This window comes from Hippocampus guttulatus, chromosome 4 (genome assembly GCF_054856545.1).
Source record: "Hippocampus guttulatus isolate MCC_2025c chromosome 4, RoL_Hgut_1.0, whole genome shotgun sequence".
Taxonomy (NCBI): Eukaryota; Metazoa; Chordata; class Actinopteri; order Syngnathiformes; family Syngnathidae; genus Hippocampus; species Hippocampus guttulatus.
In genome coordinates, this window is record NC_141264.1 from 19,390,218 (window position 1) to 19,407,410 (window position 17,193).

Consider the following 17,193-nt stretch of genomic DNA (forward strand, 5'->3'; position numbering starts at 1 on the left):
CCAAGGACAACTGAAAATATATCAAAGACGTCAACTACAACAAATCCGTAGCCGTCTTATTTACAACTGCTGTTCATGTCAGAATTGTCAATGCTGAATTAAAGCGACCTTTCTAGACTTTGTTTTCCAACAAACCGGCACCGTGATACAATATATGGACAATTTAAGTGGATTTACGGCCGAAATTATGATGCTCATTTGGATGACTATTTCAAGCTTCTGATGTGTTAAATATCTCTTGACAGAAATACTCGTCAACAAATAAGATAAGAAAAGAAAAACCTTTATTTGTCTCACAATCGAGAAATTCCCCTTTTTTTAATTTTTATTTTATTTTTTTAAGAGTACATTACATTAAAGTCTCTTGAGAACTTCCGATGCCTGTAAGGTATAACAGTATAACCTGTTCTTAAGTAGTCTTGCATTGCAGACCTTGTGCGAGTCTCAGCCATAGGCAGTTCAATCAAACTTTAACCTCATAAAAATCTTGACATTGTCATAAAAATTCTTGGTGTCCTTTTCGTGGAGTCAAAAAAGTTGGCGTTTAGAAAACCCCTAACCGGGGTCACCATTTACCAGTTTCACTTGAGTGATATATGACAAGTTCACAGAGCCAGCCGCACTGCCCTGCCCGTTTTGAGTTCATGTGCAGTTTTTTTTTTTTTTGGTACGTCTCCTGTTATTGGCTCCTCTGCGTGTCGGGCAGGTCGAGACAAGGTGAGACAGAACCAACAGAATGGCATCAATCAAAGTTCAGGCTCCAGTCTTGACAACCTGCAGCTCTTACATCTAATGCATCTCTCACAAGTCTTCTGCTGTTTCCTTATTTAGCGCCGCGAACGGCATCGGAGCGCCCCGGTTCGGTTAACAGACGTAATTTGAGGTTGTAAAAGGCGTGCTTTGCTGTTGGCACTGCCGTCTGACCAAATGCCTGTTTGTTCACAATCTGAGTGTGGGAAGCTAGTCGAGACAAACAAGCGGCGTAAATGAAGGTACTTAACAGATTTGCCACAACGGTGTTTTTCCTTCTCAAGTGCCTTAGCTGTGACGTGTTACAACTGTAACAGATTCTGTGGATTTTATCAGCCCGCTGTTTCCCCTTTCAAACCCGTGACAAGAAGCTAATTCTTCACCACTCCTTCGGATCTTATCATAGCCACTCCTGCCGTAAACTAACACTTGCGCTCGACTTCAAAGGTGTGCTGAGGAGCAGAGGTGAGAAAGGGGCCTTCATCCACTCGAGGCCAGTTACTTGCAGAGATACGTAGGAGCTGATTAGCGGGAGTTAGGCGGCGATAGCCCCGCGGGGCAGGAGCTGGAGCAACAAGGTGTGAGTTTTGACGGCTCCCGTTTCAGCCCTCTGGGTAACTTGCTGGGTCAGGGCGTCCTCAAAGGGGGCCGGGCGGGCGGGCGCTATGCTGGATAGGATGTTTAGCCGTAATTGCTGCTCAGCCAGTGGCACAGAAGAAGAGGTGGCTATCATCAGCCCAGATCAGAGTCCATTTCCTGATTTTTTTTTTGTGTAAGAAGGGATTTCAGCTCCTTTCCTACTGTCTGATAACATCTTGTCGAAGTTTCTCTTGCCTCTTGGCGCCATACACCTCGAAGCCTTCGCCGGGAGGTGGCCCAGATGGCTGTTTGTTATTGCATAACAAGGCGACATTGTTTTGTTAATGCAACTTCATCTGTCTTTGATCCAATCTCATGTTGTCGTGGCTGGTGTGAAAAATCCCCATTAAGTGCCCGATCCAAGCGCTGCGCTCATTGTGATTGTGATTATCTCTTGCATTGAAATTCCACTTTGTTCCTTTGTCCCTTTGTTAGTGAGCACAATGTGGGGTTAATTAGCAGCCACCGGTAAACTCTGCGTTCTTGGATCCTTCATCATAGCTCAAGTGTGCTCTTAACCAGGACGAACCAGGACTGCTGGCACTAACACAAGACTCGGGGCCAATTGAAAGCAAGCGCAATGCAAACGCCACGGCAAGGCAGCGTAATCCTTTTCGGGCTACGCTAGGCCGGCAGAGTGTCAACTGTAATTGTTTTGACACTTGATTAACTCTTTCAGGGACAGCGGCTACTACAGCGGACAGTTTATCGGGTTATCGGGTTACATGTTATCATTATTTGTGCACGAAAAGGTTAATGACTCTAATTGTGGCTTTCTTTCTCTCAAAGGACTTGGCAAGAATAAGAAAACAATTACGTTTCTCGTAGAGATCGCAAAATTGTCAAATTGTTTGTTTCCATGCATCTGAGGTGACAGCGCTGTATTTTACAATGCGGGCATGCGGTTGGCGATGAGGGGCTTGCAAATACAGTCGTACCTCTACTTACGAAATTAATTGGTTCTTGAAGAAATGTGTTAATTAGAAAATTTTGTAAGTAGAGATGCGGTTTCAATGTAAATGCCCTAATCCGTTCCAAGGCCCCCCAAAATGTAGACATAAATGTTTTCTAAAGCATCAAAATATGTAACAAATACATTACATGTTACAATTAGATTGTTGCACAATAAATGACAACAACTGTCATTTATTACATTATGCACAACGCATAATGTAATAAACAATGAAAAGAGTACAGAATAAAAATGATGGTCATTTAATTTTTGCCCTCTTTAGTTCATGTTCTCTCTCAGGAGTGAAGAAGTTTTTGCCTGGCCTTTTGAAAAGAAATGATACAAGTTTTTTTTTTTTTGTCGGCTTTTAACAATCCTTCGAAAATGTCCAAGGTAAATATCACTTTTTCTGGGTGATTCACATTTACGTAAAACTATCGGAACGCGTCATGGCGAATGACGAGGATGCTGCACAGACACATATCTATCTATTTATCTATCTACACACATAGACACGGTAGAAGTCCCTCTTAGCCAATGGGATGCCAGGATAATGCTCAGGGTAATAGCCAATGGCAGAGCAGCTTTCAGTATGTTGCGTTCAGGAAACTGCGAGCATACTTTATTTTGTGTTTATGCATGTGACATACTTACACAAACCAACAGTGAACATTCAATTCATTTTTTTTTTTTTTTTACATTTAGATTAGGTTTGTATAACACCGTTATTTACAAAAACCTCCAGGCTGAAACCGTGTTCAATGACTTGTGTTTTCAGTTTCTGAATAATGTAAAGGTACCTCCAAAACAGCAACATTAAACTGCCTGATCGCAACCGTCTAAATCACATTTCAGGAGAAATACAAACAAACTTCAAGCAAAGTGGTCCATTCTCAGAGAAATCTCTGACCGGAACCATTGCTCTATGTTGTGCGCTGAATGTTTTGAAATGTTGAAGCAGTCTTGTCCGAATTGTCCTTGTCTGAGCGCGGACACGTTGTGTGTGTGTGTCAACATGATAATGGATTACGACGGTAAACAGATCCTTATGTGTAATTTATGATTCTCTCAGCTTATAACAATCAGAAGCAAAACCTATTTAGCCTCTTGAATTTTATCTAAATAAATCAGTCAGACTCATACATTTCATTTTTTTGTCAATCATCTGCTCAAAAATGTGCTTAATCATCCAAAGTTGTCATACTTTGACTTATTAAAGCAAAGTAATGATGATTGGCTCTTGGCTTTTATGTGCTGCGGGTCTTGTCACGCTTTACCTCCATCCATTTTTTTCCCTTCAGTGTGCTGTGAAATCATTGTATTTTGTTTAACCCTTTCAGGGACAGCGGTTACTACAGTGGACTGCTGATCATCGTGTTTTCAGGTTACAGGGTGCATCACATCTGATGCTAAACGGAGAGATGCTTGTTCAAAACATAGTTTTATAAAACATGCATTACATTACATTGACTGCAAAAGAACGTGGACAAAAATTAGAATGGAGATCCTTTTTTTTAAAATCAGAAAGCGACAATTTACATGAACCAGACGGTGGTTTCAATGAACAGGTAATTCCATTATAAGTCTCTATTTCTTGTACGCTGCAAAAGGTGTGAGCACAGTGCGTTTATCTGCTATATCGCCCTTCCGCCACTTCAGATGGGTCCGTTCCCTGGTGGTCTAATTTATGTTAAGTCACAAACCTCCCCTATGGCTATTTTGAGGTGTTCAGAATGGAGACCGTGCGCTCCAGGTTTACACCAGTGCCACAATCCCTGGTGTAATTGTTCTCTATGGGAAAGCACATCTCAGTGAAACCATCTGCAAGTCCATGGGGCAGTTTCCTAAGAATGAGGGGACTTCTTAGGAGAGGGGTGGGGGGGTTCCCTCAGCAATCCGGTTTCTCTTGTGAAGCAAGTAATTAATTCAAATCTCAGGAAGTCAATAGCTGCCCGGATCAGAGGCACGTAGTATGCAGCTGCTGATACCTCCGTACATGCTGAGTGTCCTCTCAGGAAGTAACCCGACAAAAAAAAAAAAAAAAAAAGCTACAATGGGTGCATACAGCCGCACAGCCTTCAGATAACACCGAATTTCAAATGTTATTTTTGTGCGGCTCAACATCACACCGCACTTGTTGCTAATCGCGATTGCGATGAGAACACACTGAGGAAGTGGGGCTTCTTTGTGACTGAAGAAATATCGTGTCAGTTGTGAAAGTACCGGGCGGCCCGGTGAGTGACTGGTTAGCATGTCGGGCTCACAGTGCAGAGGTGTGGGGTTCAATTCCTGCTCCGGCCTTCCTGTGTGGACTTTGCATGTTCTCCCCGTGCGTGGGTTTTCCCCAGGTACTCCGGTTTCCTCCCACATACCAAAAACATGCGTGGCAGGTTAATGGAAAACTCTAAATTGTCCTTAGGCATGATTGTGAGAGAGGATGCTTGTTCGTCTCAGTGTGCCCTGCGATGGACTGGCAACCAGTTCAGGGTGTCCCCCGCCTACTGCCCGAAGACGGCTGGGATAGGCTCCAGCACCCCCCGCAACCCTTGTGAGGATAAGCGGATCAGAAAATGGATGGTGGATGTTAAAGTACTGTCTTTGATTCTTGAAAAACACACAAATGACAAGCATAGGTCTGCAAAAGAGGAACTGGTTCCAGAAAGCCCCCAATTTAAAAAACAAACAAACTGAATTTGATGTAACTGTGTGGCTGTTTTTGTGATGAGGCATTGAAAAAGCAGTCACTCCTTTCTACTTTTTTGGGGTCATTAAATTCGTTAGTACAGAATGATGAAACGCAATGTAAGAGCCACAAGCAGAACTTTAAGAATCATCTCAATTCGGTGCACCCAACCTTCTCTGCCTGTGACCTGCAAAGTGGAAATCATGAAACTTTTCTTTTTTTTTTTTGCTTGTAAAGCAACGCAACAACAACTCGAAGGTGTGCAAATTTGCGTGCCTGAAATGAAATCGCCGGCCGTTGTAGATATTTGAGTGGGGAGGCGAGCCTGATTGCACACGGCAGTTAACCTCCTCTCCTCGCTCTCCTCGAGACGGGGCAGGGCCCGGGCTAAATGCCTCGCTGGGCTGTTCCCTAAAGCTCATTGTTGTCCGGCCCTTGGAAGAAGGCACTGCTGTGCTTCCAGCTTGTTGCTGACAACAAGTGTAAATAAGGATCTAAATAACAAACAGGCCTATGCGGGCTTGCGTGTCGCTCTGAGCTTCACGGCTAGGGCGTTGCTTCGGCCCAGCGTTGGGCGACCTTTATTGACTTTGTTTGTCAAAGGGAGCACGCAATGGTCGGCTAATTTCCTTTCTTCGACGTCATTAGATTGCACCGCAGAAGACAAGTGAAAAGGAAAACTCTGATCGTTCGGACGTTGGGTTGTTGTCACACCATGTGATTGAAATTGCTTTTCAAGATTTATTTCATGACAAAGGAGCAAATCGGTTCTTCCGAATCTGATGTGATCCAATTAGGGCTGCAGCTAAAGAATGTTTTCATAATTAAGTTGCTGATTATTTTTCCAGAAATTTGAGAATACTTACTCTTCATTGTGAGGATGTGGGAAATTGAATCCTTTCAGTGACAGCGATTACTACAGCGTACATCTTATCACGTCATCAGGTTACAGGGTGCTTGAAAGGGTTAAGTTAGTTTCTTGAAACGATTCATCGAATGTCAAAATTGTTGGAGTCAAGGTGATTGTGTTTGCCGTGATGTCTTATTTTGCTCATTGCCATCAGTGATCGCTCTGCAAATTACGACATTGCAATCGATCATGTCATGCAAAATATCTGCCGATCCAGCTGATCAGGTCTGCGCAAAGTCTAATTGTTAATATATTAGTTATTGCAATTTTTAAAATTGTACAATTGCATACGATATCATAGAGTATTTTCGTAAGCACTTTGTTCTTCCCATGAGGCTTAATACCCAAATATGAGCCACATCTTCCTGAACCACTGCAAACTACAACCACACAAATAAACACATTCATGAATAAATACAAATAAAAACTCATCATTAGTTTTGTACGTGGTGAATTTATGATACGGCGCTTTTAGTAGATTTCCAGCACCCGCCATCGTATAACATCATAGCCAGTGAGAAATTTTGCACTTTTTATTAAATGCCTTCCTCGCAGGCCAAATGTATTTTCCCCACGACAGTCGGTTGAACAGCTTTATTGACATTTCCACTGCCACCAAACGGGGAGCCATGTCAACAAGTTTTTCTCCCCACTTGACCCCAGACCGTCAGTCGTCCCGCTCCTCTTTGCGCGGAGTGTGCGCCGTGCGGCGTGATGGAGGGTCCTCCAGCATATCGGCGAGTTATGAGGCCACCTCCCGCTACGCCCACTCTTGCTGACGAGCCGCGCTTGGAAGGGGCTTGCCCTCATGGCCACAAATCAGCGGGGAAAGCAGGCTTGTATCTTCAAAGGCTGGTCTCCCACCACGCCCCACGCATGATTTACAGCCCCCACGGAGACAAAGTTAGGCACGGCCACTGTCTTTGCACCTGGGCCTTTATCAAGCAACCAGGATGAGCTCTTTGCAGAGGACATTCAAATGTACAAGGAGCAGATTAGGCCGACTCAATCTTCTTTTGCTCTTGGAGAAAGAAAAGAGGACTGGCTGACTTCAAAAAGCCTTTTTTTTTCACCTCCGCTCCTTAAATGAGTGAAAGGCTTCACCAGTGAACACAGCCTTGTGTATTCAAAGTCCTAATTCACAACTCATTCCTCTAATGCACTCGCAAAGCACTTTTAATTGTGTTAGTTGGCATTCCAAAGGCATGTTTGTAGCTTTTAATTGGGGGGTCTCTTTGAAATCATTGAAATGTATGACATGTGGGGCCAACTTAAACAGTTCCCGAGCTTGGCTCGGAGGCGGAATTTGCATTCCCAGGTCCTGGGTGCTTGCTCAAATAGAGGCCATGACACTAATGACGCCCCACTTTTCAAATGTAGCGCATGCTTGACATTGTTGTCATTTCCAACATCAACGTAAATGTACAATTACTGGTTGTGTTTTGACCCTTGCCGCTACTCTTCTCTATTTGTTGAATGAGGAATATATATGTATATGTATACATATATATTTTTAGATAGGTTTCACATATTTAACTCATTCACTCCCAAAGACGTTTTTAAACGTCTTTTCAGACTGGGTCCAGAATTAGCTGGTATTGAATGAGTTAAAAGAAAAAAATATATATATATTTTTTTCTTTTAAATATGTGAAACCTCTTGAATTGGGAAAAGCTGTGTACGAACTAAAGGTGGGGAAGGGAGGGGAGTCGGGGCGGGAGTGGCGATGGTGTCTTTCTCTGTCAATGCCAACATGTTCACACTGTGTTCAAAACACTTTGGCGAGTCTCAGTTACTTTTTCGGATAGACTTCTTTCTCCCTGAATGAATTCTTTCTTCGGGTCTTTTCTGTCAAGCTCTTCTGAATCATCCTTTAATCCAGAGAAAGGCGAGCCCAGGACTGGCTTGTCATTTAGCGCTGCCACTGCCAGGACTGCTGGCTTAAATAAAGTCAGTGTAGCATGAATCTCATTCTGTGTGGATGTATGGCCCCGGGATGCTGAATGTTGCGTTCTGGAGAGTCGGTCCTCCTCCAAAACCTCAGTGCGAATGCTTGGCGACTGCACGGTTACCCCCGGTTAAAAAAAAAAAAAAAAGAGGACCACCCACTCAGGGTTGAGAGGGGATTTCAAAGCTCCCCCTGCCTGGCCATTTCTTTCCGAGTCTTTCTGATGGTGTTTGCAATGTAACTCTTTAGCTCTCTGAATGTGAGGCTTCAACTGTTGAATTTTGGGTTACGCCGTGGGGCCTGCACGAGTATGTCATGGGAAAAACAATCATGGTGAACCGCAGCACTGTCCGGCTGAGTGACTTACTACGGCCCTCTTTTACATATCGCTGCCTGGAAGAGCATGTCATTGGATCAATATCCATGAATAATGAAACGGCCAGATCTTATTAGGGGGGGGTAAAAAAAAAAACATTCTTCGGGCAAAATTTAAATGGATTCATTCATGGTCGCTGACTAGCTTAGCACTTAGCACCGTTGTCTGTGCATGAGCGGTGATTCAGTCATCTGATTGGTTGCCCTCTATGTCAATCAAGTAACGGGTTTGATGATAGGCTGACGTAGTACGTTCTGTGTATTAAGCACCGTTGTTTGAATGGCAGCGCCATCGCCGAGGCATTTTCGACAATTGTCGTTTGAAAGCCGCATTGAACCAGCCAGAGAGCCGCATGCGGCTCGCGAGCCGCGGGTTGGCCTCCCCTGACCTAGCGCTTCAATTTTGGGACATTAGTTGACCTGACACTAAAAAGCATCATCATGTTTTTTTGTTTTTTTTCCTTTTGTGAGCATGACAACACAGACATATAAAGAAGTTTTGGAAGTAACTGCGCCACTGTTTTGCTTGACTCACATTCTTTTTATTCACACTCATTTTCATTCATATTCGGTATTTGAGCGACGCCTTTGGATACAATTTGAAAACAGTAAGCAGTTAGCGTAAAGTGTTTCTTTGGCTTCGGTTCTTTTTGCAGGTCCGAGCATACGTTTTGCAACTGTTCTGAAATGCAACCAAAAATGTTTTTGCAAAGTTGTTGCTGATTTTGTGTAAGCCTGCGAACAAGCAAAATGAGATTATAACCAGCAGACTGAAATGTTAACCTCATTTCTGGCAACGGTTTGGATGACTCGTTCTTTGGTGAAATGCTGTTTTGCACGTCTCCTTCTTTTTCGCGCAGATGACGCAGTGTCTCTTCTCCCTTTGCCATTGCCACTTTTCTTTGAGGTCTTGTATATTTGGATTTGCCGCGTCACTGCTCCACCCCAACTTGTTCATTTTCAACCGCACATCTCCATTTACAAGCTGTTTTTATCAACTTTTTCCACAAAGCCCAACAAAACGGAGGGAGGGGAGCTTCGCCCCCAGCGGGGGGTCCAACAGCGCCGGGAACATTGTCCATGAACTTCTCCTCATCTCCATAGCCCAGTGTTGTAGACAAACAATCTTTCCATATGCACGGGACGGGGGTCACGGCGTTAACAGACAGAGGAATGCTGTGGGGAGAAAATATTGTCCACCAATGACACAGAAGTAATTTGGGTCTCACGGAGCGATTTCAGCCGGCTCTTTTGTCGCCTCAAATGTTTGACCCGGAGGTCCCTGCCAGCGTCGCTCTTAATGGCAGCCCGAGCAGAGTGACAGGCCCAGAAAGTAAAACATTTTACGACTAATAGTGGGGCTCCAGAGGCTTAGGCATAAATATTTAAGCCCCTCTCACTTGTCCCGAATACTGGGGGGTCTCCATGGTGCATTTATCTATAATGCAGGAAAAAGAGCAAATATATCCGCTGGATGCCACCATTGTGGCTTGTTGGCATTTTTTTTTTAACCCCTTTTTTTTTGACGGAATTAGCGAGCGTGTTAACTCAAACTTTTTCTTCTCGCAAGAAACCGCCAATGCATGTTCAGCGAGCCTCGCGGGACTTACATTTTGAAACCGGCCCTCGCCAATAAGATGATCTCCTTCCTTATGGCGGCGAAGCGCAAGCCGCGGCCTATTTCTCAAAGTAAACTTCATTAAAAAGTCTATGTGGCTTGTGAAGGTGGTCCGACGTGCCTTGAATGATGGTCTCCCCAAACAAAGCTGCTACACAAGCCATCGAATTATCTCTGTCAAACTTTGGCGTAATCTGAGTTGATCCTCTTAAAAATATTTAAATGAAAACATTTGCACATCAATTGGCTCCATGGCAACGCTGTGTGTATTCTTCTCGGGGGGTGGGGGGGGGTTCCTCTTTAACACTGAGCTTTAGAAAAGCACATCTCCTTCTGTTGTGTTGACAAACAACAAAACAAACAATATTAAATGGAGGAGCCGGGCTCTTTCACACCATTGATGGATCGAGGATCGGAAAAAAGGCGGAGGGAAACGGCGTTGAATTGAACACTCAAGTTGGAGACGTCAGTAATTATATGATTGGTGCTCTGGGATGTGTCGTTATACATGGGCTATAAAGCCCACTGAGAGCGTTTGGAATGAAGACGGCTGAGAGCGAATCCAATGCAAGGCCCTTCATAAATATTCACTGAGCCACCTCATCAGTACTTTATGGCTGCATATTATTGCTGGCACGGTGAGCCCTGGGAGGAACTCCTCGCCCCCTAGTGGCAGATCAATAAATTAGACTAAAGTTGAAATCAAACTTGAATGGCTTTTGAATGCATTCAAATGAAAAAAAAAAAAAGGTCCGGGCGTGTGTGTGGGTGTAGTGGCACAATGATGTTGTGGAAACAACAGCGCTTCCGCCGTTCTTCCTTTTGTATTCTGGGAAACAAGAAGAACACGGTCTTCAGATATAGCTGGTGGCTTAATGAGGATTTGGATGGCGGATTAATTAATGTGTTGCTAATAGGCACAAACAGGATAAAACAAACGTCTTTACTTTAAGGCCGGGATGCACACTTCTAAGTAAGTAATGCAAATTATGCAGATTGTGTTGGTTATTCTGACAAAGAGGTTTTTTTGTGTGTGTGAGGTGCTTTAAAAGATTGCTCCTTCCTGGCACTTTATCAATTGCACACTCCCATAAATAAATCAGCAGGCGCGTTTGAATTATGAGTCTGCTTTGCTCAAACAAATACTGTGTCGTGATTAATGATATGGATTGTTCACAAAAGATTTAATGCCATAATTCACATGTCGCCTGTGTAGTACAGCACACGCGCTCATTTCGTTAGCGCCGCAGTTCAAATATGAGTTCTTAAACTGCCATTCAAATGAGTATTCGGACTCCCAAACGGGCCTCGAGTCTGCCGCAGCTTTTGTCCTCGCCAACTTTTTTTTTTTTTTTTCTTGCAGTTTGCTTTGCCGCAAGAACGTGGCTCTCTGATGCAACCCAGAGGAAGATGCGGCCTCGTAACTCTGCTGCAATCCATGCCTGCAAACGTAGCCCCCGCGGTCTTCTCCATAAAATGTGCTTTAATCAGCGGAGCATCAATTAACAGCCAACAGTTAGAAAGAAAATGTCACCTTGCCGTTTCAGGGAGAAGCCTTCTCCCCTCCAGCTTTCGAGTGGAGAACTTTCAAATCCTTTCTTATGCTAATTGCCTGATGGAGGCTATGCGCTACCGTGCACAAATCCATTGACTTCGGAAGGGCTAATTACGTGTGCAAAGTTTTCAAATGCAGAAATGCAATTAACACCAAATAGTTTTACGACCAAATGGGAGAATTCAAACACCCCCCCCCCCCCCCCACGCACACACACACACCAATGAAGCTTGTGTTTGGGCTAAGTTTTATTTTTGGAAAGGTCCAGAGAAGTAATATCCCCTACCGGAAAAGGACCTTTTAGGTATAGGGTAACTAATGGTCCTTTTCTACTGCACAATAATGGCTTGTCTTTTTAACGTCATGATTTGTGCCAGATGGTTTTCCATTTGAAAATAGCACTGAAAAAAAAAAATTACATACTGTACACAGACAGTCATACCTCGGTTTTCGACCATAATCTGTTCGAGAAGGCTGTTCGAAAAGCGATTTGTTCGAAATCCCAAGCTATTTTATTAGCCCATGATTAGGGGCGAATACACTATGCAGAAATAACAAAACAAAAAAAAGCAAAAAACAAGTTCGATTTGCGTGAATCACAACAAACACGACTGCTCACAATGAACATTACACGAGGGAGCGTCACAAGGCAAAAAAAACAACAACACATTTTAAAAGCATTCCTCCCATTATCTACATACTTCAATAATACTAACACTTGAAATGTCAGAAGTCAAACCAAGTTAACTGTGTCGACTGTTTGGCATATCTTGATCAATATTTCAGAATAACTCGTGGCGGTATTTTGGCTTCGAGTGGGGGCTGGCGGGAGGGGGCTGCTTCAAACCAAAATATGGAAATTGGGACTGTTTGCTGGAGAGTCGCCAGTTTGCCTCCCAAGTACTACTGCCGTGCCCTTGAGCAAAGAACACGCCCGCCTTCCCCTTCAATATTGCTCAGGGCACTCGTTCAAAAACGCAGCCCCTCCCCTCCTCCACATACTGACGTCTCTCTTTGTGCATGTGTGTACTGCTGGCCAATTCCATCACTTTTAATAATGGAGTGAAAAATATGAACAATTTAAAATTTGCCCTATCGCGGTGTAAATTGAAAAAAAAAAGGGGGGGGGACGGGGGATTTCGAGACATGGGTTTGACTTTGCAATAGAAATTGGGTCCGTCCGTGCAAATATCACATTGTGAGGCCATCCCCTTCTGTCCTCTGGGTCCAAATAATGGCTTTGGAATGAACAATGCTGAGGTGGGTTGGGGCAGTGCAGTATATCAGCCAAGCGGCGCCCATGTGATAATTCTCCAAAGTTAAACAGCCATAAACGGCTTGAGAACTCTGACCTTCACAATCTAACTAAGCAAGAGACGCCAATGATGCGGAACAGACCCATCTAGGCAGCCGCATGATGATAAACTATGCTCCCAGCTTTGCTAAAAAATAACTGTATGTCTTCCGTGACATATATAGTGCCAGCATTTCAATACGATCCCAATTTATTTTGCACTAAAATGGTTTATTGTCGGCAGTAAAGCATGTGCGGCAGGAGGCGGAAGGACGCGGCTGCCTCCGTGCGAGCGAGCGCGTCTCAAAGGCACATTGTTCTTCTTTGCAGCTCCGTAGCGCTTGGCGTTCGCTGCCTGCGAGAAGGCCGTAAAAAACTATCAAAACTCATAAAGCTTATCATTAGTCTGCCTTCTTGTCACTCACTCGCGCTGTTTTACTCGCAGCTGGCTGTTTTCCTCCGACGACTTTCTGCAAACTTGGGAGCAACTTCCAATGTGAGACAGACGAAATAATTTGATCTCCTACCATATCAGAGGCGTTATAGAACAACCCCCCCATCCCCCCTCCCTGCTACAAACAGTCACACACACACACACACACAGGCATGCACTCACAACTCCAATGAATTTACAGACGTTTAAGCTCTCGAGCGGTATTTGTCACTTTGTGTCAAAAAAGTCATCACGGGGATAAAAAGGAAAAATCGCTTTAGCGCGCCGTGAGCCTGTGCCACGATGCGGGGCCATTTACAATCCTATATCCTATTCAGACAGCGAGCAGACGAGCCAGCCGTGCATCTTCCGCCACGCCGTGCCCTTCACACTTGTCATCGCAGCACCATAAACAGCATCCATAACAATTGAGGCCTCTGAGGGGAAAAGCTCCGCTATGCAGAGGAGTCGCAGCTCGGGCGTCCTTTGCTCCCCAAATCGATGTGTTTTTTGTTTTTTTTCCGAGCGGTCGGAGAGAAAACATGGCTTCTCGTCACGAGCTGCGCGTTCTCAGCAGGAATTACACTTTGCGGCAAACGGCCCTTTAATGAATGAATAATGGAGTGTTTAGTGAGAGGCTCTTCTTATTTGTAGAGGAAATCTTTACGGCGGTGTAATTAATCATAATTAAGAAGGTTTTGACAAGAGCTGAGGGAGCGAGCGAGACAGCGCTTGCCCGCCTCTCGAAAATTCCCACCGAGGGCTGCAGGAAGCGATGGGAAGAGGCGGCTAATGAGATCCATTTCCAGAAGCTCTTGTTATGATCTTTGCTTTCCTTTGTGCCAAGGCTCATCATCGGAGGGCTTACAACCGCTGGCTGGAGAAGAAAGGACGCGCACCTCTTTGTTTCTCGAGACCTCCGACTCCAGATCTATTACATTGTACCTCACGAGGCTAAGTACCATTTAATTTAGTCGCCCCCACGTATTTATCATCTGCCGCTGATTTATGAGCCTCGAATCCCTGCACCGGAAATGCGGGGAGGTGCGGCATCGCTCGGCCGGTTCTGCAGAATTTCGCACGATAAGCAGCCAGCTCCGAACGTTACATTTGAATTCGTCATCGGAGTCACGATGATCAACTTGTTTTTGTGTGTGAGTGTGCATTCGTCCACAACAAGCTAAGCGAGGATGTAAAGAACTGATTCGTCGATCGTTAACAATTCTGTTGATTGTTTGGAATTGAATATTGATGACTCACTTCTAAAAAGCAGTTGAGCCAAAGTTGGGTGCGCTGCTTTGCTGTGACAAGCAGACGCTCTGTCCGTTCAAACTCATAGAATTTGACCTCAGGGCTTCCCCGGCCCAAAAGTTGCGGCTCCCGCCTCGTGGATGGCGGCTTCAGACAGCCGCCGACCGACTTCAGACAGAGTGAAGATGACGAGCCGTTGACTCGGAGGGGGCGGCCAAATGAACGACAGGGAGCTCGGAGCCGTGTGTGGTGTTGGGGCTGTTTGGGATTCCTGGAAAAGCCACGCTAATCTGCCTAGCGATAACAACTGTTCATTATTGTTCCGTAAATGCTGTGCGCAGCAACCAGCTTTTGGACAACCTCATGAAAGGGGTACGGGAGCCACACGGGAAGAGGAGGGGTTTTAGAGAACCGGGCTTTTTTTTTTACTTCCGGATTAGAAAGATAACTCCTAATTAACGGTGGGAAACTTGGAATAGCATTCTATTGCCCCTTTAAATCCAAAGCAGTAAATCTTTAATTGTACCAACTGCTGTTAAATTGTTGTGGGTTTGTGTGTGTTTTTTTTTTTTTTCAGGAATCCAGCTATGTGATCGATTACACTTCACATTGGTTCGGCCACATCCTTGTCGGCTTTGTGGAGCGTGATCAGTGGTGCCCCACAGGCCAACAAAAGAATTGCATCTGCTTGTCCTGCACAGCGAGTTGACACTAAAACAACACTAAATGGGTCATACAATTTAATTGGTGCTCTGTATAAACTATAACACATCGAGAATTTTAAAAAAAAATTGTAATATTAAAGTCTTTTCCATATTTTTCCAGACTTTCAACCAGATTTACAGATTTCCAAGAAATGAGAAAAATAATAGCAAGTCAGATGTGTTGACGGAGGTCATTGACGCCTGACCTCAGTGTTGTTTTTTCTCCTCTACATGCGTGCTTGTTTGGAATCGTCCCCGTCTCCTGTTACATCACTTTGGAGAGGATCGCTGACAGAGAGGTCGGTGACCCCGACATCGAGGAAAGTTTGAGGGCGTTGTCTTGTCACCATCTGCTTGTATGCGTCTGTCCAAAAAATGACGGTTTGATTGAAGTCCCCCTCAAGCAGGGCTGGGGTAGGACTTATTTTCAGCCCTGGCGTTTCAGACAGGCCCACTGTTGTTCACGTTTTAATGAATATACACAATTTTACACTTATTGGTGCGTCAATATAAAATTGCTTACAAATCCTTCCCACAACATTCATATTGCATCTAAAAATCTAATTTACAATTGAAAGTGTTCATTTGAAATAGTACATATCGGCAAAAGGACAAAAAGGGAACAATAGGAAGTAAATATAACAGCCGATAAGACATTTTACGCTTTATAAGGCATATTTACGGCGGAACGGTGGTCGGCTGGTTAGCGCGTCCGCTGCACAATGCAGAGGTGCAGGGTTCTATTCCGGCTCCGGCCTTCCTGTGTGGGGTATACATGTTCTCTCTGTGCCTGCGTGGGTTTTCTCCGGGTACTCCGGTTTCCTCCCACCTTCCAAAAATATGCATGGCAGGTTAACGGAACATTCAAATTTGTCCCTCGGTGTGAGTGTGAGCGTAGATGGTTGTTCATCTACCTGTATGCGTTCCCTGCAATTGGCTGTTCGGGGTGTCCACTGCCTACTGCCCGATGACGGCTGGGATAGGCACTGGCACACCCGCGACCACCCTCGTGAGGTTAAGCGGATTAGTAAATGGATAGATAAAGGCATGTTTACCAAACACTATTAAGACAGCAAGATTAAGGCAGCTAAAACACTTCCTCTTTGTGCTCTTATTTTAAAACCTATTCACAACCATTCTGGTGCACTACTTAGCCAACTGATGCTAACTTTAAGACAGCAACGGTAATCGTAGGTTTTCCCTTCATGCTTTGTTGCTATTCCAAGAAACACTTGTGACTGGTGTTATACCTCTTGAATGGATTATTTTTGTACAGGAGGTGCAATATTGTTCCAATGTGATTGTTTCTAGTTGTGTATTAAATTTTTGGGACTTTGAATATAAAACTATCGTGACTTGGTGACAACCTTCGGAACAAAAGTACCGGTAGGCAGTCGGTGATATATTTAATATAATGGCCAAAATAGGCACCGTTTAATGTTTTCAAAACGGATCCACCGGGGCCAGAAAGATCTAAGTAGTATTAGTCGACCAGTTGAGTTGCACTTTTGATTCTTTTTTGAGAAGATATATAATAAAATATAATAAATAAAATAAAATAATAACCCTCCCAATGTGTTCAAAATTTTTTGACAAATATTCATTTTATGTACCCCACAAAAATATGGGAAATGTTGAAAGAAATGCTGCAAAAATACCCCAAAGTTAAGTCAAGTTCGCCATCCCTGGTAAATTGCAGGTCGGTCGAGCGGGAATTCGCCAAAATCACCAGATTACCCAATCCGGGCGTGCCATCAACTGTTAGTGAGCATTTGGAGGAAGAGACATCTTCACCCTTCAGTCCGCCTCTTTTAATTTGTCGGTCCTCTGCTCCTTGCTGTGCTTTCAGCCCATCACCTTTCACAAACATTTATTTGATATGAAATCTCACTCCAAAGTGAGCGCACCATATGCAGCAGCTGCTCGCAGCCCAGTGCCTCAAGCAAGCATACTGTCCTGACTCCTGACAATGTCTCACCGCGGTCACAAGCAATACCAGCTCATCTTGAATAATTTAGCCCCGGCTCCTACATAAACCACCCGGGGGATGAGAATCGAACGCCCGAGGCCCAATACGCTCG

At 44.4% G+C, this 17,193-nt stretch overlaps 1 long non-coding RNA gene across 1 annotated transcript in view; it reads left to right on the forward strand.

The window, feature by feature from the left end:
- Positions 1-17,193, forward strand: part of LOC147206455 (uncharacterized) — a 74,061-nt gene that overhangs the window by 32,724 nt on the left and 24,144 nt on the right. Inside the window, exon 3 of the long non-coding RNA XR_015100691.1 lies at positions 14,986-15,411. This is a non-coding gene — a long non-coding RNA (uncharacterized LOC147206455). The remainder of the gene's footprint in view (positions 1-14,985; positions 15,412-17,193) is intronic.